Consider the following 24417-nt stretch of genomic DNA (forward strand, 5'->3'; position numbering starts at 1 on the left):
CATTTAAGATTTTATGTTGCTATTGACTGGACTTTTCAAGATTATTCCAAGGTCAAATTCATAGCGTCAGTGAATAGGTTCTTTGAAGCCCTATAACTTTTGTCTGAAATATTTTTCTCTAAAATGTCGCGTTAACGAAAATATTGGGTGATCCGTGTGGTCTAAAACACTCGGTATATACATATACGAGGGTGGTCCGATAAATACTTAGCCTACAAAAGAAAAACGAAAATTTTGGAAAAGTGGCGATTTATTTCTCAACATAGTCTCCTTTTAGCTCGATACATTTGACCCAGCGATGTTCCAACTTCTTTAACCCGTCTGAAAAATACGTTTTCTCAAGGTCTGCAAAGTAGGCCTCCGTGGCGGCGATGACCTCCTCATTCGACTCAAATTTCTGCCCGGCGAGTGACTTTTTCAAGTTTGGAAACAAAAAGAAGTCGCACGGGGCCAAATCTGGAGAATACGGTGGATGGGGCAGCAGTTCGTAGCCCAATTCGACCAATTTGACTGTGGCGAGAGCGGAGGTGTGAGCCGGTGCGTTGTCATGATGGAAGAGCACATTTTTCTTCGCCAAATGGGGCCGTTTTTTCTGCAATTCGGCGTCGAATCGGCCCAATAATTCGGCAAAGTACAGCCCTGTGACCGTTTTGCCCTTCTCCAGGTAGTCGATGTAGATCACACCTTGTGAATCCCAGAAAACGGTGGCCATCACCTTTCCGGCCGATAGGACAGTCTTCGTCTTCTTCGGAGCACGTTCGCCGGGTGAAGTCCACTGTTTCGACTGTTCCTTCGTCTCTGGTGTGTACCAGTGGATCCATGTTTCATCGACGGTCACGAAACGACGCAGAAATTCCTTCGGATTGCGCTTAAACAGCGTCAAACACTGCTCTGAAGTGGTCTCACGGTTGCGCTTGTTGTCCGGAGTGAGCAAACGCGGCACCCATCGCGCCGACAGCTTTCTCATGCCCAAAATTTCATGCAGGATATGACCCACGCGGTTTTTTGAGATGCCTACTGTCTCAGCTATCTCGCGCACCTTCAATCGGCGGTCTGCCAATACGAGATCGTGGATTTTTGTCATGTTATCCTCCGTGGTAGCCGTTTTCGGGGCACCTGGGCGTGGCTCATCAAAAACCGACGTGCGACCACGTTGAAACTCGTTAAACCAATTTTTGACGGTCGCCATCGAAGGAGAAGAGTCACCGTACACAGCATCCAAGCGCTATTTGATTTCGCTGCGCGATTTCCCTTCCAAAAACAAGAATCGAATCACCGACCGATATTGCTCTTTTTTCATTTTTCTAAAATCCGCGGACACGCCCGCTTCCACACGCGATCAAAACAAAACTACGAGTCCGATTCGGCTGAAATTTCGACAGTAGCCGTCTACGAGAATGTACTACACGATAGTAAATTTCTCTTGCGATAGTGGCGCCATCGGGCGGTGAGGCTAAGTACTTATCGGACCGCCCTCGTATACACTAGCGGACCCTGACGTCGATAATGGAGGGGGTTTTAATAAAATTGTAAATACAATAATGCTGTAATTTTGAGGTTTTTCATCATCATTAATATACTCTCAGCAAGCAACAGCGGATATTGTATATAAGAAATTGAACAGTTTAGATACAGTGAATTCTAGACATAAGACTTCGATTCACGGGCGCCTGTGTGTTAATCGGCCTGTACCATTTTACCTAAATTTTTTAAACAGATGTAATAAAACTGATTATTTTTAATTTGGAAGGGGGGGTTTGATCCCAAAACCTCCCTTAGAATCCGCCAGTGCATATACAGTCGTGGACAAAATTAAGTGGACAGGTATCATAAATAACGAAAGGTTAATTTAATTTAACTAATAATGTCGAAAAATCAAACCTTTTTTGCTTATTTAAATTAACGATGTATAATTTGACAAAATATAAAGAAAAACCAATTGTAACAAACAATATATTTGAATTTTTATTGATTAATGATAATAACATAAAATTGCACATGGTCAAAATTAAATGAACACTATAGAAAGTAAATATTAATATTTTGTATTGTAGCCTTTTGCTTTCATTACTGCTTTTTTTGTAAACGTCGTCGCATATTTCCAATAAGTTTTTGCAGATGTTCATCAGTTCTTTGAAATTTTAGTTGCAATTCATTTAAAAATCTTCTTTATTATTATGTTTTTCTAATGGAATCTCTGGGCATCCAGTAAACTCCATAAATTTTCGATTGGGTTAAGGTCTGGATTTTGTAGAAGCCATTCAAGAACTTCTATTTTAAAATTCTGGAAAAATTGTTTCGATTTCTTTGCTGTGTGCTTCGGATCATTATCTTGCTGAAACATCCATTCCTTATCGAGATCCATTTTTAGAATTGATTCTTCTAAGTTTTCATTTAAAATCCCAATATATTTATCAGCATTCATGATTCCATCTATAGCTACTAAATTTCCAATCCCATACCACGAAAAACAAGCCCATAGCATTATTGCATCTCCTCCATACTTGATTGTTGATACAACATATTGCTACTTTAAAGCTTCATTCGGTTTTCTCCACACGTATGCTCTTTCTTTTTTATTCAATAATTCAAATTTACTTTCATCGCTCTATATTATTCGTTTCCCGAATGATAATGGCTCATTTACATATTTTTTTGCAAAAGCTAAACGTTTCTTTTATGCACTTTATTAATATATGCTTTACATCTACTTATACAACTCTTTAAACTCACCTCTTTTAATCTTCGTCTCACAGTTCTTGAAGATATGTTTAATTGTAGTTGTTCAACAATTCTTCGTGATGTTGTCGATGGGTTACATTGAATTTCTCTCACAATTCTTCTGTCATTGTATGCACTTGTGTTACGTCTCCATTCCTGACCATGTCAACAGTACATTTTCAACAGTATTATACAGGGTGCACAATTTATCTGAAGACATTGAAATATCTCGAGAACTATGCATTGGATAAAAAAAAGTGGTTAATGAAAGTTGTTAGTCTCGAAGGGGGACATCCAATGATACCAAACTCGACCTCCCATCCCACCCCCTGGGGGTGGGGGTTGGGGGCAACTTTGAAATCTTAAGTGGAAATCCCCATTTTTTATTGCAGATACGGATTCTACGCCACAAAATACGTAAATTTTGTCTGAAACTTTTTTTTTGATTCGTTGATAGATGGCGCTGTAATCGCAAAAAATTATATTTTCCGCAATTCTCCAGAAATGATCATTGGATTGAGAAATAAAAAATACCTGTTCAATATTTTTAAAGAACATAATAAAAGTTATTCCCCCCCCATCCTCTCGGGGTAAGGTGGGTGGTAACGTTCAAATCTCAAGTGGGAACCCGAATCGAAGAGGGAACTGCTCGACGCGCCACTGTGGGTGTATGGCGAACTACGGCTTATTATAAAAGGCAGTGCAATGCTATCTATCACGAATGAAAAAAATTGTTTCAACAAAAATTTCACGTACAATCTAATTCTGCAATGAAAAATGTGGGTCTCCATTTGAGATTTGAACGTTATCACCCACCCTACCCCGAGAGGATGGGGGCGGAATAACTTTTATTATGTTCTTTAAAAATATTCAACAGGTATTTTTTATTTCTCAATCCAATGATCATTTCTGGAGAATTGCGGAAAATATAATTTTTTGCGATTATAGCGCCATCTGTCACGAATCAAAAAAAAAGTTTCGGACAAAATTTACGTATTTTGTAGGGTAGAATCCGTATCTGTAATAAAAAATGGGGGTTTCCATTTAAGATTTCAAAGTTGCCCCCAACCCCCACCCCCAGGGGGTGGGGTGGGAGGTCGAGTTTGGTATCATTGGATGTCCCCCTTAGAGACTAACAACTTTTATTAACCACTTTTTTTTATCCAATACATAGTTCTCGAGATATTTCAATGTCTTCAGATAAATCGTGCACCCTGTATTGTAAATATTTTGTATAAATTTTATAAACTGCGCTTTTCGAAACTTTATATTTCTCGACTATTTACGATAACTTAGCTTATTTTTGCAGTCTGAAATAATCAGATTTCGCAAATGAACGGAAAACTCTTTTCTTTGCTTAGACATGTCTGTTTGTTAACTTTGATTGTACTGGTACAAGGATCAATGTATTGTACATACACCGAGGACGCAATAACATCACATATTAGGCAAAGCTCAACGTTTGTTTACATTGTTCTACTTTGAATATAATATTTTCTGCTTGTCCACTTAATTTTGTCCAAGGTCTAAATGCTAACTATAAATAGAATAAATATATGTAAACAGTTACAGAAACACTGTTCTTACAATTATATATACTAAATTAATGTTCTTTCATATCAACAAGAATATTTTATGTTCAGAATTTAAAATTTATTTACAAGATTGAAATGAAACACAGGTTTTGCCAAAATTTATGCAGTGTCCACTTAATTTCCACTTAATTTTGTACACGCCTGTATATACATGGTGTTCAAAAAGTTCCGAGTAACTTTTTAAATATCAGTTATCGTAAAAAGCTACTTTGACAAAAGTTGTAGGGTAATAAAAAAAGGTATTCAGTGGTGACCTTGACTTTTGACCTTGAGGTAACCTTCAAGATCAAATGAAGGTTAACCCCGTTTTTTCAAATAGAAACATGTGTTTTTGATAGCGGAAATCGAAAGAGCATAAAAAATTACGTCCAAGTATGTCTTTATTTCTCCTATCAAAAATACATACTTCTATTTGAGAAAACGGGGTTGACCTTCATTTGACCTTGAAGGTTACCTCAAGGTCAAAGGTCAAGGTCACCATTGAAGGCCACTTTTTTTATTCCTTGCAACTTTTGTCGAAGAAATTTTTTTGCGATAACCAATATTTTAAGAGTTATCCGGCCGTACCGGAACACCCTGTACATATAAATATTATAATAAAAAATATCAAGCCTTTTGTTTTCAATATGTTGCATTAATACAGAGACACATAAAAGTTGTTAGTATCCCATATATATATATAGTAGCCCATTATGGTATCGTATGCGATCAATCCAGTTCGCGAAATCCGACATGCCTTTTCCTTGAAAGCAGAATTTGCGTGACTATGACGCCGATCGTCCCAATTTAACGGTTGCGTTATCGCGTGCATGAACGGCCGAACGTCTACGGCGGTATAAGATTTTTGGATTTTGATTTCGTCCCATAGAACACCGCGTGTTCGAAGGCTGTCGCCACCGCTACCCCGTCGCCCTGCGTCGACCCCGCGACGAAATTTTCCCCCGGTCATTCCTTCGGTCGCATTACTCGGGCGACTTATCGAGTTACAAAGACGTATATCGCCGGGAAGCGATTGGATTTTCCCAACCGCTGTCTAGCACCCGACGAAGGAGAAGCCTCGAGGGAACGAGATCGGTTTTATATATATGTACGCGCACATCTGTACCGGGTGTTCGATTCTCCCCATCCGTGTCAATGGAAGAGTACAATTGTCAGCTAAGTATTGACAGTTAGCGTTGGGAAAGTCACTTTCCCAATAAAAGTAAAAGTATCGTTGCTCGTTGAAAAAAAAATATTGATCATTATTACAATTATTTATTATTCATGATAATTAACTCATCACTCTCATCATGATTCAAGAAAAGATAAGTCACAATCCCCGTTGTTTTTCTTATTAAGTTTTGCAGATCTTTCTTGTCTTTCATCGCTTCTTGTGATATTTTTTTCCTTATTTTCTTCTTAATCTCTCAATTTCTTTCTCATTAACCTAATTATGTAACATTATATAATATATATTACATTGTTAAAAAGGCCTATCAGTAAAAGAGGGAATTACTTCTCTTTTCTGAGACTTTTCTATTTTTATTTTCAGTTACAGAGCTGTTCTTTCGTCGAATCTTTAGTCAGACCTTAGGTAGTTTTTCGGAACGTTTAAAAACACATAGAAATAAATTAAATTTCGGACACCCAGTATGCATTCGACCGGCGTACACGTAGATCTTATGTCCCTGCCGTCTCGGTACGTGATAATTTAGAATCGGCGCGGTGCTCGATCTTTATGCATCGGCGACGCTTGCCAAGTGTCCCGCCTAGCCCTCCAACTGGAAATACTTATTTGGAGGAAAGCACATACACCGACTGTCTCCGACGAACAAATTGCCGATAAAGATTTCCGCATCACTGACAATGCTTATATACACGGTGGCTGTCACGCCGTGGGTAATCGAGACGATGAAAAAAAAGACGATGAAAAAAAAGACGCAGACATAGTAACGCGTTTTCGTGGAGTCAAAAGAGCGGCCAAGATCTGGATGACGATGTGAATTGTAATCTATTTATACCTTCTTTTGCACGTTTTGAAACAAAGTATGAAAATATACAAACATTTCATTGATTAATAGAATGAAGAATCAATTCACTTTTCCGTAACGAAAGGTCGCTTTCTTCATATAATAAAACTATTTTTCGGATATTTACTACGTGCGCAACTAAGTTTCCGGGTTTTTTGATCAATGAAAAATGGAAAATTTCAAGAGAAATACAAAAAATGGTTTATTCAAAGTATCGTCCCTCGCTAGCTACACATTTCTGCCATCTCTCTGGTAATACAGGTTGCGTGAAAAGTTCGCGGAGCGGCATCTATAAGTAAATGGTAGAATTATAAATTGTAGTCGGTTATATAGAATCACTCTTCACATGAACCTAGGTTAGGTTTCATTTCCATCTGTCAATTCTTTCTGTATTTACAAGCCAATTGAAGTTGACGTGTCAGTATATTTGTTTGCAATGGAAAATTTGAAACAGCGTGCAGTGATTGAGTTCTTTGTTAAAAAAGATTTAAAGGCAATGGAAATTCATTCCGAGATGGTAGATGTGTTAAGGGAATCTGCTCCTTCAAAAAGAATGGTTTGTAAATGGACACTTGAGTTTCAACGTGGTCGTACAAGCATTGAAGATGATCTACGCAGTGGACATTCAAAAAGCGCATCAACACCAGAAATCATTGAGCAAATACATGTTATTGTTTCTGAAGATCCAAGTGTGACTACGCGTGAAATTGTTCATATCGTAGGCATTTCAGATGAACGGATACGGCATATTTTGCATAAAGAATTACAAATGAAAAAGGTGTTTGGAAAAGTGGTGCCGCATACGTTAACAATTCAACAAAAACTCGCTGGAAAGCAAATTTCTCAGCGTCATTTGGATCGTTTTAAGAAGAATAAAACCGACTTTGTGCGTCGTTTTATAACTATGGATGAGACTTGGATCTATCACTATGATCCTAAATTGAAACAGGAACGTTTACAGTGGACTGAAGGTGGATGTTCAGCTCCAAAGCAAACAAAGCATGAAAGATCGGCAAAAAAGGTTTTGGCATCAGTTTTATGGGATGCTAAAGGGATTTTGTTAATTGACTATCTGGAAAAAGGTAAAACAATTAACTCTGAATATTGTTGTAACCTTTTGGATCAATTGGACGCAAAAATTCGTGAGAAATGACCTGGTTTGCAGCACAAATAAATCATTTTTCACCAAGACAACGCACCTGCTCACAAAAGTGTTTTGTCAATGTCTAAATTCAATGAATTGAAATACAAATTGCTTGATCATCCACCGTATTCGCTAGATTTTGCACCCAGCGACTTCTATCTGTTCCGAAACCTGAAACAATTCCTCCGTGGAAAGTATTTTTTGTCGAATGAAGAAGCAGCCGTAGAGGCATATTTCGCAGACGTTCTAGAAACATACTTCCGCAATGGAATAAAATTATTGGAGAGTCATTGGGCTAAGTGTATTGAAGTTAATGGAGACTGTATTGAAGAATAAAATCATTTTTAGAATTTGGTATTCTTTATTTCAGTTTCACTCCGCGAACTTTTCACGCAACCTGTACATGAATACCACGACGATAAAACGACGCGTCTTTGGACCGAAACCATTCATCCAACTAATTTTTCACTTCTTCGAAATTGGCCAAGTGTTGCCCAGCCAAGCCATGTGCCATCGACCAGAACAAGTGATAATCGGAAGGGGCCACGTCTGGCGAATATAGCGGGTGCGATAGTAGATCCCATTTCAGCGTTTTGATGGTGTTCTGGACGATGGAAGTGCGATGGCACGCAGCGTTGTGCAATATCACTCGTTCGTGTCTCGTGTCCCATTCTGGCTGTTTTTCGAGCAATGCATAGTTCAAATTGATCAGTTGTTGTCGGTAGCGATGCCCATTGACAGTTTCGCCCGGTTTCAGCAGCTCACACATACAACATAGTACATGATTCCTTTCTAGTCCCACCAAATGCAGAGCATTGTCTTCTTTCTGAAGCGATTTGGTCATGCCGTCGATATTGATGTTTCGTCAGGTGAAAGCCACGATTTCTTGCGTTTGGGATTCTCGAAATATATCCACTTCTCATCGCCAGTAACATTTCGATGCAGGAAACTCTTTCTTTCATGCTGCAATAGCAAAATTTCGGAAGTGGCTCTTCGATTTTCCATCTGTCTCTCTGTCAACTCATACGGCACCTATTTTCCTTTCTTTTGAAATTTTTCCCATGGCATGTAAACGTTTGGAAATACCTTGGCGAGTCATGTTTAATGCCTCCGCAAGTTGATCTTGCGTATGCGTATCATCTTCATCCAATAACGCTTGCAGATCGGCGTTCTCAATCGTTTTTGGTTTTCCGGAGCGCTCCTTGTCCTCAGTGTCGAAATCGCCACTTCTGAAGCATTTAAACCAATCTTCACAGGTTGTTTTCGATGGTGCATGTTCGCCGTAGGCCTCCTCAAGTAAACGACGTGCTTCAGCTGCACTTTTTTTCAAGTTAAAGCGGAAAAGCAAAGCTTCCCTCAAATGCTGTTTATTTGGCACAAAACTCGACATCTTCGTTGTTAGAAAAATATTTTTGCGTTGCGATATGTGTTAGTATTACGACTGGTTATTGTTAACAGATGTCCAAGCTATAAAAAAAACACAACTTCAGACATATATGTCGATTACATGTGTCGTTAGCGCCATCCATGTGTGAAACTCGGGAACTTAGTTGCGCACCTAGTAAGAGAAATACTAGCAATTAATATTAAATACTTCAGAGATATCCAATTATATAAAGACGATTTTGAGCTAACAAAGTTTTAATTCTATTCAGATATTGATATATCCGTCCCTGATTCTATTACATAACTTGTTCACGCCGCCGCGTAAAGTACTTATAACCTTAGTTTTATTAGACAAATTTTATTTGTTAAATAATATGTATCTCATAATAATTATAAAAGTATTTCATGATTATGCATTGTTTTAGGACGAAAACATCAAATAGTCTAAACGAAAAGCCATGGCTCACCGGTACGAAACGCACACACGCGTGTTAACTATATAATATATTAAATATATTTTAATAATTAAAGTTTTATGTTTGAAATTGCAACAAAGTAGATCCAGGATTGAACAATGGAACGGTTAGAAAGGATCTCTTTTCAATGAGTTTCAGCATAAGAAGGACGTAATGAAATAAATCCTGAAAGTCGGTAACTTACTAGCCCCACGACTGAATTTAATTCGCATTTAGATTAATCAGCGAGAAGCTTTCGATTAATGCAGGTCTGATGATAATTGCTCGATCATCTGGTCGGCGTTGATCTGATCGGTATTATCGCGATTTTGATAAATAGTATAACAATGTGCCGATCATCGACGACCGAACGAAATCGTATCGTTGCTGGTTCGTTGGTGGCACGGTTGCAATGGCCGGTAATTATGATTGAACGCTAATTAATCGAGATGTGGCGCATATTCTCTCTCTTTCTCTCTCTCTCTCTCTCTCTCTCTCTCTCTCTCACGCGCACGCGATGCGCATAATGATCAAATTAAATAAATTGAGCTACGACAATTTTGTCACCTGAGTAGAGCAATCGTCAACCGAGAAAATTATTTGCCATCGTCATGACTATCATCGAAATAATCGTTAAGTGCACCAAAAAAATGGAGTATATTGAATATATTCTAACGGAATATATTCCAATGGAACATATCTCGTTATATATTGATTTCTCACGAGAAACTAAGGTAATAGATATATACAACAGCGATAATCTTACATTTTATTCTATTATTTTAATTCTATTTTATTTATAGATCAATTTTATGATTATCATTATCCTGAATTTATCTTAAAATTTTATGCAACTAATAAAACAATTGTTACAATACTTTAATTTTTATTTAACTCTATTGAAAGCCACTATAGTGAGGCTCTTATCTTTTTCATCAATCTATCCTTCAATGTACAAAGGTAATTCGAAAAGTTCTTGGCCTGACACAGAGATGGTGCCAGGAGTATCAAATGGCTGTGGTTTTTTTCAGGTTTTATTCTTCACAAGGCCTATCGTAACGTTTCAGACAGATGCAGTTCAGTAATTTATTTGTTGTAATCGAGTAAAGTAAACAATTGTTTCTAGAAAAATAGATAAAATCGAATGTCGCGCAGTGATGAAATACTTTGTTTTAAAAGGTTTAACGCCAACGGAAATAAAAAACGAGATTGATTATTTTCAATAGTGAAGAAATAGGCTGCTAAATTCCAACGTGGCCATTTCTTTTTCGAGAATCTATGTTTAAGTCGTCCAAAAACCGCTACTAAGGAAATCATCGAAAAAACTCACAAAGTTTTAAATGATTGACAAGTAAAGTGCATGAGCTTGCTAACATTGCGAATGTCTTAATATAATACCAGGTATGTAAATATGAAATCGGAATTTTCGTATAGAAAATACACGTTTATTGTATGAAAATGATAAAAAATATTTTATTTGAAGTATTGCCCATCGCTAGCTATACATTTTTCCCACTTGTCTGACAATTTGTGGATGCCATTTTCGTACATTTTCGTAAGAAGTGAAGCGCTGCTCAGCAAGTGCGTGTCCCATCGATGCAAATAAGTAGTAATCGGACAGAACCAAGTCTGGTGAGTAAGCTGCATGCGAAAGTATTTCCCAACTAAACGCCTCAATCGTTTCCTTGAGCAGTTTTGCTGTGTGTGATGGTGCATTATCATGAAGCAAAATCATTTTGTGTTACCTTTTTTGATATTCTGGTCATTTTTCACGCAAAGCTTGATTCAAATCGATCATTTGTTGTCGGTAGCGTTCAGTATGAACGGTTTCGCCAAATTTTAGCAGCTCATAATAGCTCACACCCTTCTGATCCCACCAAACACAGAGCATTGTCTTCCGTCCATAGCGATTTGGCCTTGCAGTCGATGTCGATGGTTCGCCTGGAGTTATTCATGACCTTTTACGCTTTGGATTATCAAAATATATTCATTTTTCATCGCCAGTCACAATTCGATGGAGAAATGGCTTTCTTTTATACCTGGCGAGCAGCATTTCGCAAATGGTTTTTCGGTTTTCCTGCTATCTTGCATTCAGTTCATGTGGAACCCATTTTCCCATCTTCTGGATCTTTCCCATGGCTTTCAAACAGAGACAGCTCCTCGTGTCAGATTTAATTGATCCGCGAGTTGTTGTTGAGTTTGAGCGTCATCCTCATCTAACAATGCTTGCAATTCGCTGTCTTCAAACTTTTTCGGTGGTCTTCCACGTTTTCCGTTTCTCACGTAAAAATCGCCACGTTTGAGTTTTTTAAACCACTCAAAGCACTGTGATTTACCAAGAGTATGCTCACCGTAAGCTTCGACAAGCATTCGATGCGATTCTGCAGCAGTTTTCCTCAAATGGTAACAGAAAATCAATGCTGTCCGCAAATCGTAGCTTCCAGGCGCAAAATTCGACATGTTCAACGCTATTACAAACTATGCTGTTGTATGAAACTTGTATTGTTGTGAGTTGAAAATCTTTGTTAGATGTCAACAAATGGAAATGTCGCCAATGACGCGGTTTGACGGTAGCTACATTGGCAGCTAAGGCCATCTATGGGCAAATTCCGGTTTCATATTTACAGACCAGCAGGCTTATTCTGAAATTTCTTTACGTTATAACTTCATTAACGAAATTTGCGTTAACTCACAACGCATTATTCTTGAGAAACCTATTCTATAAGCTACGTTAATACCTTGCGTTATGAGTCGTCTGTTCTTCGCGCATCTTCGGGAATATAACGCAAGTTGCGGAGGAACTAGGAGGTAATGATGACGCAATAATCTACATACCAATCATAGCGAAAGATTTAAAATATTTCAATCGGCTTAAGTAAAGTTGTTTGTTCCGGATTATTGAAGAAATCCGATTACGAAAGAAGGAGAAGAAGCTGTTTGTGCTGTTTGTACACATATACCGAAGAAAAACATTCAAGGTTATGTATATATTACTTACAATATATATAACATATATTAGGCTATGTGCACACATTTGTAATAAATAAATTGTAGTGAATAATTAAATTGTTTTTACGCAATGTACGAAAAGAATAGATACATAACCTGATTCAACTAATGAACAATATGTCCTTACAGTATGGAAGTTGCACAGAAAAAGAAGAAGCCCCTAAAACACGTCGTTGAAGTTTGCGAGCGTTCTTAGAACGAAAATTGAAAATAGCTTTTATTTAACAAAAAACCACTTAAAAATAAATGTAAATACATATAAAAGATAAATTTGTGTTAAATATGACATGACATTATAAGAAAGTTGTAATTCCCGAAAATTACGCACATATAATCATTCATACAGATTATAATTATTTCCGGCACTCACAGCGCTCTGTGCCAAAAACTGACAATGCTTTCTCACTCTCTGGCATGTGGGAAAAAAGAAAAAAGTTAGTTTAATAGCAATATCGTCCCGGAACACTTTCGTTCTCCCCGAAAATGTGCATACCACCACACTCAGGCAGATTATAATTGTTTCCGGCACTCACAGCGCTCTGTGCCAAAAAATGACAATGCTTTCTCACTCTATGGCATGTGGGAAAAAATAAAAAATTTAGTTTAACAGCAATATCGTCCCGGAACACTTTCGTTCTCCCCGAGAATTGTGTGCATATCACCACACTCAGACAGATTGTAATTATTTCCGGCACTCACATCGCTCTGTGCCAAAAACTAACAATGCATTCTCACTATCTGGCATGTGGGAAAGTAGAAAAAAGTCAGTTTAATAGCAATTTCGTCCCGGAACATTTTCACTCTCGTCGTATTCCGGAACAAAAGAGTTCCGGGACGCGATTGCTGTTAAACAATTTTCTCTTTTCTTCTCTTTTCTCTTTTTTTCTCTTTTCTCACATGCCAGAGAATGAAAATGCATTATCAGTTTTTGGCACAGAGTGCTATGACTGCTGAAAGTAATTATAATCTGTCTGAGTTTGATGGTACGCACATCATTTTCGGGGAGAGCGAAAGTGTTCCGGGACGATATTGCTATTAAACTAATTTTTTTCTATTTTCCCACATGCCAGAGAGTCAAAATACGTTGTCAGTTTTTGGCACAGAGCGCTGTGACTGCCGGAAATAATTATAATCTGTCTGAGTGTGGTGGTATGCACACAATTCTCGGGGAGAACAAAAGTGTTCCGGGACGATATTGCTGTTAAACTAATTTTTTTCTTTTTTCCCACATTCCAGTGAATGAAAATGCATTGTCAGTTTTTGGCACAGAGCGATGTGAGTGCTGGAAATAATTACAATCTGTCTGAGTGTGGTGGTATGCACAACATTTTCGGGGAGAACGAAAGTGTTCCGGGACGATATTGCTGTTAAACTAATTTTTTTCTATTTTCCCACGTGCCAGAGAGTGAAAATGCGTTGTCAGTTTTTAGCACCGAGCGCTGTGACTGCCGGAAATAATTATAATCTGTCTGAGTGTGGTGGTATCCACACAATTCTCGGGGAGAACTAAAGTATTCCGGGACGATATTGCTGTTAATCTAATTTTTTTCTATTTTCCCACATGCCAGAGAGTGAAAATGCGTTGTTAGTTTTTGGCACAGAGCGTTGTGACTACCGGAAATAATTACAATCTGCCTGAGTGTGGTGGTATGCATATCATATTCGTGGAGAACGAAAGTGTTCCGGGACGATATTGCTATTAAACTAACTTTTTTCTTTTTTCCCACATGCCAGAGAGTGAGAAAGCATTGTCAGTTTTTGGCACAGAGCGCTGTGAGTGCCGGAAATAATTATAATCTGTATGAATGATTATATGTGAGTAATTTTCGGAAATTACAACTTTCTTATAATGTCATGTCATATTTAACACAAATTTATCTTTTATATGTATTTACATTTATATTAAGTGGTTTTTTGTTAAATAAAAGCTATTTTCAATTTTCGCTCCAAGAACGCTCCAAACTTCAACGACGTCCTAAAACAACAAACAAGCAATTAGATTTCCTTATTACATATATGGAAAACCATACTGCGTTTGCCACAGGCAAATTATTAGGAGCAAGAGGAAAGCCAGTTTACGACTTACAATGGCAGCAATTAATTGAACAGTTAAATAGCTTCGACGGCCCATCAAAAGGTACAGAAGGTTGGAGAAAAGTAAGTTTTATTGTATATTTCTATCATAATTAAAGTATTATTTCCTCACATTGTTTTCTTTATTATTAAAATGTTATTTTTTTATAATGTTAGTATAACGTTATGCATCTTGTAGCTCTGGTGCATCTGTGATAGGTGTCATCAGCCAAGGTTCCAAACCGTAACCTGCATCGCCTATAATCAAATAAATTTTTATGTACATTATTAGGTAAATAAATATAAAATAATCGTGATACTTACCCAAAAGCCATGTTGTTCGATCTCCAGAATCATATAATCGTTGCATTTCGTCCCTTATGGTAGAATATCTCCATATAAAGCTGTCATGGACACTTCCAGGAAATCTAGCATTGACGTTTAAGATTTCCAAATCGTGTGACGCTATCTTATTATAAATAATACAAGTATGCATTAAGTTTCTTTTTGAATTTGTATAGTACATTATATATTATATATTTTTGTAGTGAGTATACTTACTGCCTGTATATTAATTGAATGGAAACCTTTTAAGGTTTATATATGATTCCTCGTGATGTTTTGGTTTCACAATAGCAACATGAGTGCAATCTATGCAACCTATTATTCCTTTAAAATTCCTTTCCTTTTGAAATCTGTAAAAATATATTGTACAAAACAATATTATAAGAAAATTATGAAAAAAATTATAATTCAGTGAATAGACAAATTTATTTAATATTATTTAAAGGAAGATTTGTAAAAAAAATCACAACAGTTAAGTGCAATCATATATAAATTACTTCAATTTCCTGATATTATTATATTGTTTTCTTAAGAAAAATATAAATTGTTAACAGTCAGAGTAAATTTTTAACGGCCTTTTATAATTGTAAAAGGATGTTACTTTTCTTTTAAAGCTGCTCGTTTTTCCTCTGTGTTTGGGAATTTGCTTCACTCAATGGCAAGCAATTGCGTGATACCCATCGCTACTGCTTTTATTGCTCTGCTAGTTGCTGATTGTGATATAGATATCAGATAATCATTACCAATATCTTTTTGATACGAACCTATAGGAAAAAAACGCAGTGCAGCTAAAACCTGTAAGTAGTTAGTAACACATAGTTTTTTATTATACAAATTTGAACAAAATCAGTTTGCAGTCATGGATATCAATAAAGTTGTTCGTTATGTTTTCAATATAATTCGGAACGTAGTTGATAGTCTAATAAGAGAACTTGTTTTGAAAACTTTTCAGCAAATAAGTTCTCTCGTTGAACCATCAATTGCGTTCCGAACTATATCTAAATATAGCGGAAAACTGTAATGTTCGCATGTCTATTATGTATTTTAAAGTTATATTAGAATTTACATAATTACCTGTGTTTCTTAATCCTCTCCTTCCTTTCCATTGCAAAATATTTTGAAGTGAGTCACATATATAAATTACTGCTTCTTTTGATAAACGGAAAACTCTTATAAATTGTTCATCCGTTAAATTAAATGGATTAATACTATCTCTCAACTCTTTCATTATTAGAGAATTTTCCCTCTTTTCTTCCTTTTCCACATCATTTAGCACATTGATGAGTATTCCACCAGCCATTTTATTCACAATAAAAAATATTAATATTAACTTAACCTTGCAAGATCGCGTTATGACATTAATGTTCTCCGGCAGCCAGCGTTAGCATTACTTTACGTAACGCAATAAAATGCGTTACAAATTGCGTTAAAGTGGTTTACAGAATACGGATTTATAGTGAAAAATAATATAACGCAAACTTAACGTTAATGTAACGCAAATTGACGACGCCATACGTTAAGATGCATTTACAGAATACGAAATCGTAAAACATGCGTTACGAGCCATATAACGCATGCGTTATACTTATAACGCATGCGTTAAAAAGTTTCAGACTGCTAGTATAATAATAGATCATGTTCACAACATTTTACACGAATATTTGCATATGAAAAAATGTTCAGCGCAATGAGTGCCGCGTTTGTTAATGGTCGATCAAAAACGCATTCGAATGAACATTTCTCAGAAATGCTTGAATATGTTTAAACGCAATTCAACCGAGTTCTGCGACGATTCATCACTGTTGATGAAACATGGATTCATTGATACACCAGAGATGAAACAATAATTGAAACAATGGGTGGAAGCGGGTGAATGCGCTCCAAAAAGGCAAAAACAGTTCCATCAGCCGAAAAGGTGATGTTTTTTGACGTTTTTTGGGATTCACAGGATGTGGTGCTTATAGACTTACTAGACTAGACTATTCTAGACTAGAAAAAAGCAAAATAATCAACGGAGAATATTATGTAGCATTGCTGGAACGATGATATTAAGACCAAATGTCCTCATGTGGCAAAAAGAATACTTTTCCATCATGACAATAATCGCTCACATTTCTTCAATTACAAAATTCCATGAATTGCGCTTCGAATTGCTACCACACGCACCGTACTCACCAGATTTAGTTCCTAGTGACTTTCTCCTGTTCCCAAACATGAAAAAATAGCTCACTAGAAAGAAATTCATTTTAAATAGGAAAATCATCGCTGATGTGAATGCTTATTTTGAAGGCTTAAAGAAATTGTATTATACTGAAGGTATAAGAAAGTTAGAATATTGTTGGTCTAAACGTATTAAGTTGAAAAGAGACTATGTTGAAAAATAAAAAAGAACATTGTCAAAAATCATACGTTTTTTATCAAACCGAGAATTTTTCGAACTATCTTCATATACGAAAAATTCTAACTCAAAGACTGTAAAAATCGTTCAAAAATCGTCCGGATTATAAGAATTAAAATGGGATTGAAACAATTTTAAATACAAAATAAAGTTATATATATATTAGCGATGTGCGTGTGCGTGTGCGTGTGCGTATAAGTGTGTGTGTGCGTGTGCGTGTGCGTATGCGTGTGCGTGTGCGTGTGAGAACTATTCGAATTCGAATCGAATCTAGTGTAATTCGATTCGATTCGAATCCGAATTCCTATAATTCGAATCCGAATAATTCGAATAGGAATAAAACATATTATTGTTTGTATGCATCAGCTACAAAACGGGCCATCTGGGCCTATATGTCTGAACCCTTAACTTGTAATTAACTTAACTTATAATTAATAATTTAATTATAAATTATTTTAAATATTTAAATATATATTTTACTTTAAGATTATATTACAATATCAATATTCCCTTTCATATTAAAATCTTCCATTATTATTTGCATGTTTAACAGTCATGTTAAATTTTTTAATGACTCGATTCGATTTCATTCGATTCAATTCGAATTCGAGTGAAATTTCATAGATTCGATTCGATTCGAATTCGAATTTAAAAAATGAGATTCGATTCAATTCGACATAAAAATTCTTGATTCGCACATCTCTAATATATATATATATGAAAGGGCAGTTTTCAGGACCGAAAATAATTATCCAATTTTATTATATAGATATTGAATTCAGCTCTAATCTAAGTAGAAACCGCTTGCTGATTTAAAAAATATTGGTTATTTTTCGAAATATAAGGTTTAATATATCGAAGGGTAGTTTTAAGGACCAATATATTTTTTAAACTTTTCCTTTAATTACATTGTTATTAATAGATATTTCTATTAGATATGTTGAATATAAATAATGAGATGGCTTATTTAGGTCTTGCTAAAATATAATTTCATAAAAATAGTTCAATTTCTTCTAACCTGAGAAGTATCTTTTCGTAATTTAATATGTTCGTAGTCAGGTAGTTTTCAGGTCTCTCAGTTTTCTGTTTAAAATATGAATCTTTTCACTATTTTATATATCTATCAGCCGGAAGATAAAGTAATAAGACTGATAATGTTACTTTATATTATTAAATATTAATAAATAGGTAAAAAGTATAAATCATAGACTAAAGCCAGCGGCACACGGTGCTTGTTTTCGTGCTGGATTGCTTGCTGGATGAAAATATTGCGTTGTGATTGGTACATTTCCGAAGATGGATGGAAATGCACCAATCAGAACGCAGTATTTTCATCTAGCAAGCAATCCAGCACGAAAACAAACACCGTGTGCCGCTGGCTTAATACTTGATGACCTGATAACTACCATTTAATCATAAATGTTATCAGAAGCTGGGCAGAAATCAGATCCCTCGATTTCATGATGTTAATTATGTATTGGTCATATAAAAGGATGGTGGTTTGTATTAAACAAGAGTTATTTTATTGTCGCTTGTTATGGTCTCTTATCGCTAGTCATTGGTCACTTCAAATGCAGATTCGTACCTAATAGTTAATAATTTTTCCCTAAGTTTTTGCTAATTATATCGACTTGCGCTTTTCAATACATAATATCGTCGTCATGTAGTTCAGATTTATTATTTTAGTCTATCTCTCAATTGCTTCTCACTATATGCTGTAATCTATATCTTGTCGTTAACTTTTATCGCAACAGAAATTTTAAAATCTTTATGAATTTTTATTTTTGAACTGAGACTGTCTAACGACTCGAGTTTTTCTAGGCATAATATCATTGTAATTTAATTCTAATTTATTATTTTTCTGTTATATATTTCTAATTTATTATTTTAGTTGGCCTCTCAATAGCTATTCAACATGTGTTGTCTCCTTATCATAAATTTCATTCTAGTAGAAATTTCTCAATCTTCAATAATTTTTCCTCAGTTCTCGTTAACTATATAGACTTATTCTTTTCGACGCATAATATTATTGACTTTGGTAACAGGAAACATCTGAGAGACAAACTAAATTAATAAATTAAAGCTTCACTACAACAGTAATATACATAGAAAAGCGCGAGCTTATACAGTTAACAGGAGTTTAGGAAAAAAATTATTAGAAATTAAGATATCTTGACAACTATGAAAATCAGCGACAAGTTATAACAGAAAAGACATCTTAAGAAGTGGTTCACAAGTGAAATAAAATAATAAATTGGAATTATATTACAATGATATTATGCGTAGAAAAGCGCGGGTCGCTGGATAATCTCAGTTCTCAGCTAAAAGTTCATAAAGATTTTGGCTATAAAATTTAGAACAAGATATAAAAGACATCACACATTGAGAAAGGACTAAAGGGCAAACTACAATAATAAATTAGATTAGTTATTATCATAACAATATTATGTGTAGAAAAGCGTGAGTCTATATAGTTAACGAGAACTTGGGAAAAAATTGTAGAAATTGAGAAATTTCTACTGCAATGAAATTTATGACAAGGTATAGGTGACAACGTATGTTGAAAAGCTATTGAGAGGTCAACTAAAATAATAAATTAGAACTAAATTACAATGATATTATGCCTAGAAAAGCTCGAGTCGTTGGACAGTCTCAGTCTTAAAAACAAAAATTCTTAAAGATTTTAAGATTTCGATTGCCATGAAAGTTAACGACAAGATATAGATGACAGGTATATTAAGAAGCAATTGAAAGATAGGATAAAATGATAAATCAGAGTAACAACACGACGATATTATGTACAGAAAAGCGCAAGTCGGTACATTTAGCAAAAACTTTGAGAAAATTATTAAATATTAGGTACGAATCTGCATTTGAGTTAACCAATGAATAGCGCTAAAGGATCATAAAAACGACGATAAAACTTTTGCTTAATATAAATCTACATCCTTTTTTATGAGGAATACTAAATTAACATCATTTAGCTATATACATGTATATATTTTATAAAATATCAAAGTTTGAGATTAACTCCTTTATCATAATAATACATGCATGCAACAAGTCAACCTGTTAGCAACCGTATAAAAGGGTGGAAAACAAATAGTAAAATTGGACGACATAACAGAGTTATTGATTTTTATAATAATCATGTACACATGAAGAGTACATGTAGTCGAGAAATACAAATTCGTACCTAATATTTATTAATTTTTCCTTAAGTTTCTGCTCATTATACCGACTTGCGCTTTTCTATACATAATATCGTCGTGATGTAGCTCTGATTTATTATTTTGATCTATCTTCCAATTGCTTCTTATGTTACGTCCTAGAGGAGGAACGCAACCCTTTCGTTCGCGAGTAAGGCGAACTTCGTTCGTACACGCGTGTCAGTGAACGGGTCAGGGACCCGATGGGTCCCTTTACTCGGGCACCGACGTACGACGAGTGGTCCGTTTTTCGGTCAGGGACGCGAATCCCTTTACCGGGGATAGGACCATGAGTTGACTGTTGGAAGGGTATATGTGATTTTGAAATCAATTGGAAAAAGAATGAAATATAAACAGATTTATTAAAATAACAAAATGAATTACGGCGCGGTTTAATACAGTTGAGGAATGACTGTGTATGTGTATGTGTGTATGTATGAGAAGTGAAAGAAGGAGGAAATAATAAAAAAAAGGTAGGAATATGAGTAAAGAATTAGTCGGGTGAGGGGGAGCGTGAGTGGTCGGGTGAATTTAAGGGAGTGGATAGTTCGGAGAAGGAAACTGGTGAATAAGATATCGAAGGGGTTGTAGGCGGGGACGCGTGTGTAGGAGAAGAAGGCGGAGTATCAGGGGAAAAACGAGGAAGGAAGTAAGGGGATAGGAGTGTAGGATCCGGGTGATAATCAATTCCTAACGCTATATTAACTATGGCTCGGAGGTAGTGGATCTGGGACGTAAGTTCATCTGGATCGCTAATATCAAAAGCTTCCTCGAACGTTCGGAAAACGTGGTGGAGGGTTATCCCTATGTTGTTATAATGACCCACTAAAACGGATTTCAATAATATGGGGAATTAATAAGATGGTGGTAGAAAAGGTAGAAGCAAAAAAAACAGAACTTACTGCTGACTCCTGTTATCCTAAAGGTGAGCAAAAATAAAATTGATGTTTGGTAGCTCCTGCTCGATAGGTCACGTTGTGCTCGTCCACTCCCTTCCAATTGTCCAATTATGGCACAATAGCAGTGATTCAAACTTTTTATTTTTTTTTGGTCCCAAAAATAAAAAAATAAGACAGAGGACGTAAAAGAATATGTAGTACCGAAACAAAACCGAAGACGAATTTGAGTCTAAGGACGTGTTTTTACAAGTCTGATTTTTGAAACTAGAATCTATGTGAATCTGTTCTTTCTGTCTCTCAGAATAGAGGTAACGGTAGAAGTTGAAGTAGAAGTGTCGCGGAGGCGGATTACCGCGGTTTTTATAGTAATAATCGGAGGCAGAAACTATCAGGGTGGGTAGAGAGATGGCCTTTGAGGAAGGGGTGAATTGGTCTTAGTGGGAAAAAGTCTCAGCCATTAGAAATTAAGGATGAAGTTAAAAGACATCATGGGAGGAGACGGTTAGTTTTTGGAGATATGAATATGGAAGGGCTAAAGGGTGGAGCGTGGGTGTCTCATAGTTTTAGGTGGATATATGATTGGCTGAATGAATTAGGCGCGACAAGCGTGGAGGTGGTGGATTCTTGAGATAGAGAAATGTATACAAGTGGCCGGCTGGAAAAATCAAAATGCCGTAAATCAAAGGCTGGGATCAAATTTTACGACTATCAGTGAAGTAGGCTTTGTTGGTTGACTGATAGGGCACATATGGTTTTGGATTGGGAAGATGTAAGTTTCAAGTTTTAGAGCAGGAATGCTCTGAGTTGCTTTGCTTCACTGAAGGTTTGTTAGCGCGGAGTTTCAAATTTTTATAGCTGGGACGACGGACACACTTGGCGAACACTATCCAGATATAAACTTTAAACGAAGACGTAGATTTTTACAACAGGGCACTGTTTCATATGGAATTTTCCCGAATCGCCTTTCATTTGGCGCGACGGCTGTTCGCCAGATGGGTCTGTTTCCTAATTTATATTTATATATGTATATATTCCTATTATAGTTATATTAGGAGAATATAAATCCGCGAGAGGAAAGAATTTTTACTAATTAAATCTACAGGACGTAACACTTAATATATGCTGTTATCTATATCTTGTCGTTAACTTTGATCGCTATCGAAATCTTAAAATCTTTAAGAATTTATATTTCTAAATTGAGACCGCCCAACGACATGAGCTGTTCTAGGCATGATATCATTGTATTTTAGTTCTAATATATTATTTTAATTGGCTTCTCAATAGCTTTTCAACATGTGTTGTGCCCTATACCTTGTCATAAATTTCATTACAGCAAAATTCTCAATTTTAAACATTATTTTCCCAAGTTCATGTTAACTGTATAGACTCACACTTTTCCATGTATAATATTGTCGTGATGAAGCTCTAATTTATTATTTCAGTTTATCCTTTAATCGTTTCCCAATGTATGATGTCTCTTGTACTTTATCGTTAATTTCATTGCAATCAAAATGTATATGAATTTTTATCCCAAGGCTAAGATTACACAACGACTCGTGCTTTTCTAAGCATAATGTCATTACAATATAGTTCCAATTTATTATTTAAGTTTGCCTCTCAATCGCTTTTCAATATGTCTCGTGTCTCATATGTAAGATATGTAGAAGATTGAGACATTTCTACTGCAATGAAATTTATGACAAGGTATAGGCGATAACACATATTGAGAAGCAATTGAGAAGCCAAGTAAAGTAATAAGTTAGAACTATAACATAATGATAGTATGTCTAGAAAAGCGCGAGTTTCTGCATAATCTCAGTCCTGAGATCAAAATTCTTAGAGATTTTAAGATTTCGATTGTGACGAAATTTAATGACAATGTATAAATGACAGCATATATTAAGAAGCAATTGATAGATAGGCTAAAATGATAAATCAGAGCTACAACACGACGATATTATATATAGAAGAGCTCAAGTCGTTGTACAGTATCAATTCAGGAATAAAAATTTTTAAAGATTTTAAGATCTCCACCGCCATGAAAGTCAACGACAAGGTATAGATGACAGCATATATTCAGAAGCAATTGAGAGATGGACCAAAATAATAAATCAGAGCTATATCACAACGATATTATGCATAGAAAAGTTCAAATCGTTGGACACTCCCAGTTCAGAAATAAAAATTCTTAAAGATTTTAGGATCTCCATTGCCATGAAAGTCAAAGACAAGGTATTGATAACTGCATATATTAAGAAGCATTTGAGAGATAGAGTAAAATAATAAATCAGTACTGTATCACGATGATATCATGTGTAGAAGAGCCCAAGTCGTTGGACAATCTCAGTTCGGGAATAAAAATTCTTAAAGATTTTAAGGTTACAATTGCCATGAAAGTCAAAGACAAGGTATAGATGACTGCATATATTAAGAAGCTTTTGAGAGATAGGCTAAAATAATAAATCAGAGCTACATATTATGTTTAGAAGAGCTCAAGCCGCTGTAGAGTATCAGTTCAGGAATGAAAATTCTTAAAGATTTTAAGATTTGGATTGCTGTGAAAGTCAACGACTAGCTATAGATGACAACATATATTAAAAAGCAATTGAAAAATAAACTAAGATAATAAATCAGAGCTACATCACGACGATATTATATATAGGAAAGCTTAAGTCGGTATAATTAACAAAAACCTAAGGGAAAATTACTAAATATCAGACATTAATCTGTATTAGAGGTAACCAATGACCAGCGATGAAAGACCATAAAAAGCGGCGGTAAAACTCTTGTTTAATACAAATCACCATCCTTTTACATGAGAAATATATAATTATGCGAGATGGAACGGGCGGGCGGTGTGAAAGACACACGGACGGTCACGCATGCTGCTCCTGTTGACGCCAAAATTTCTCAGTCACATTTACGCCTATTTTCTGTAAATGACTAACATATCAACAATATTCGTAAAAGTGCGTCATCTGCTCTGCAGGAATGAAAATTATATAATGAGATTAATGAAGGGTATGCGGTAAGCGAAATGTCAAGGTGCGTACACACTGCGACATGTCGACCGAACTTGTTCAAGGCGTGTGCATTTTTCGCTTATATCTTGGCAACGGGTAGAAATATCGACGTCATTAGCGAAGTATGACATTGCTCATATTCTGTTCTACT

General features: G+C 35.8%; 1 protein-coding gene and 1 long non-coding RNA gene across 2 annotated transcripts in view; one reads left to right on the top strand and one right to left on the bottom strand.

The window, feature by feature from the left end:
* The window catches only part of LOC105187575 (UDP-glucuronosyltransferase 2B7), a 280765-nt gene that overhangs the window by 170186 nt on the left and 86162 nt on the right, over positions 1–24417 (top strand). The gene's annotated exons all lie outside the window — the stretch shown is intronic.
* On the bottom strand, positions 14513–15015 carry LOC112588905 (uncharacterized). Its single transcript, XR_003113114.1, has 3 exons — positions 14954–15015; positions 14717–14861; positions 14513–14650 (listed from the first exon to the last, which is right to left on the bottom strand). It is a non-coding gene; the product is annotated as an uncharacterized LOC112588905 (long non-coding RNA).

This window comes from Harpegnathos saltator, unplaced genomic scaffold, assembly GCF_003227715.2.
Source record: "Harpegnathos saltator strain DR-91 unplaced genomic scaffold, Hsal_v8.6 scaffold107, whole genome shotgun sequence".
Classification (NCBI taxonomy): domain Eukaryota; kingdom Metazoa; phylum Arthropoda; class Insecta; order Hymenoptera; family Formicidae; genus Harpegnathos; species Harpegnathos saltator.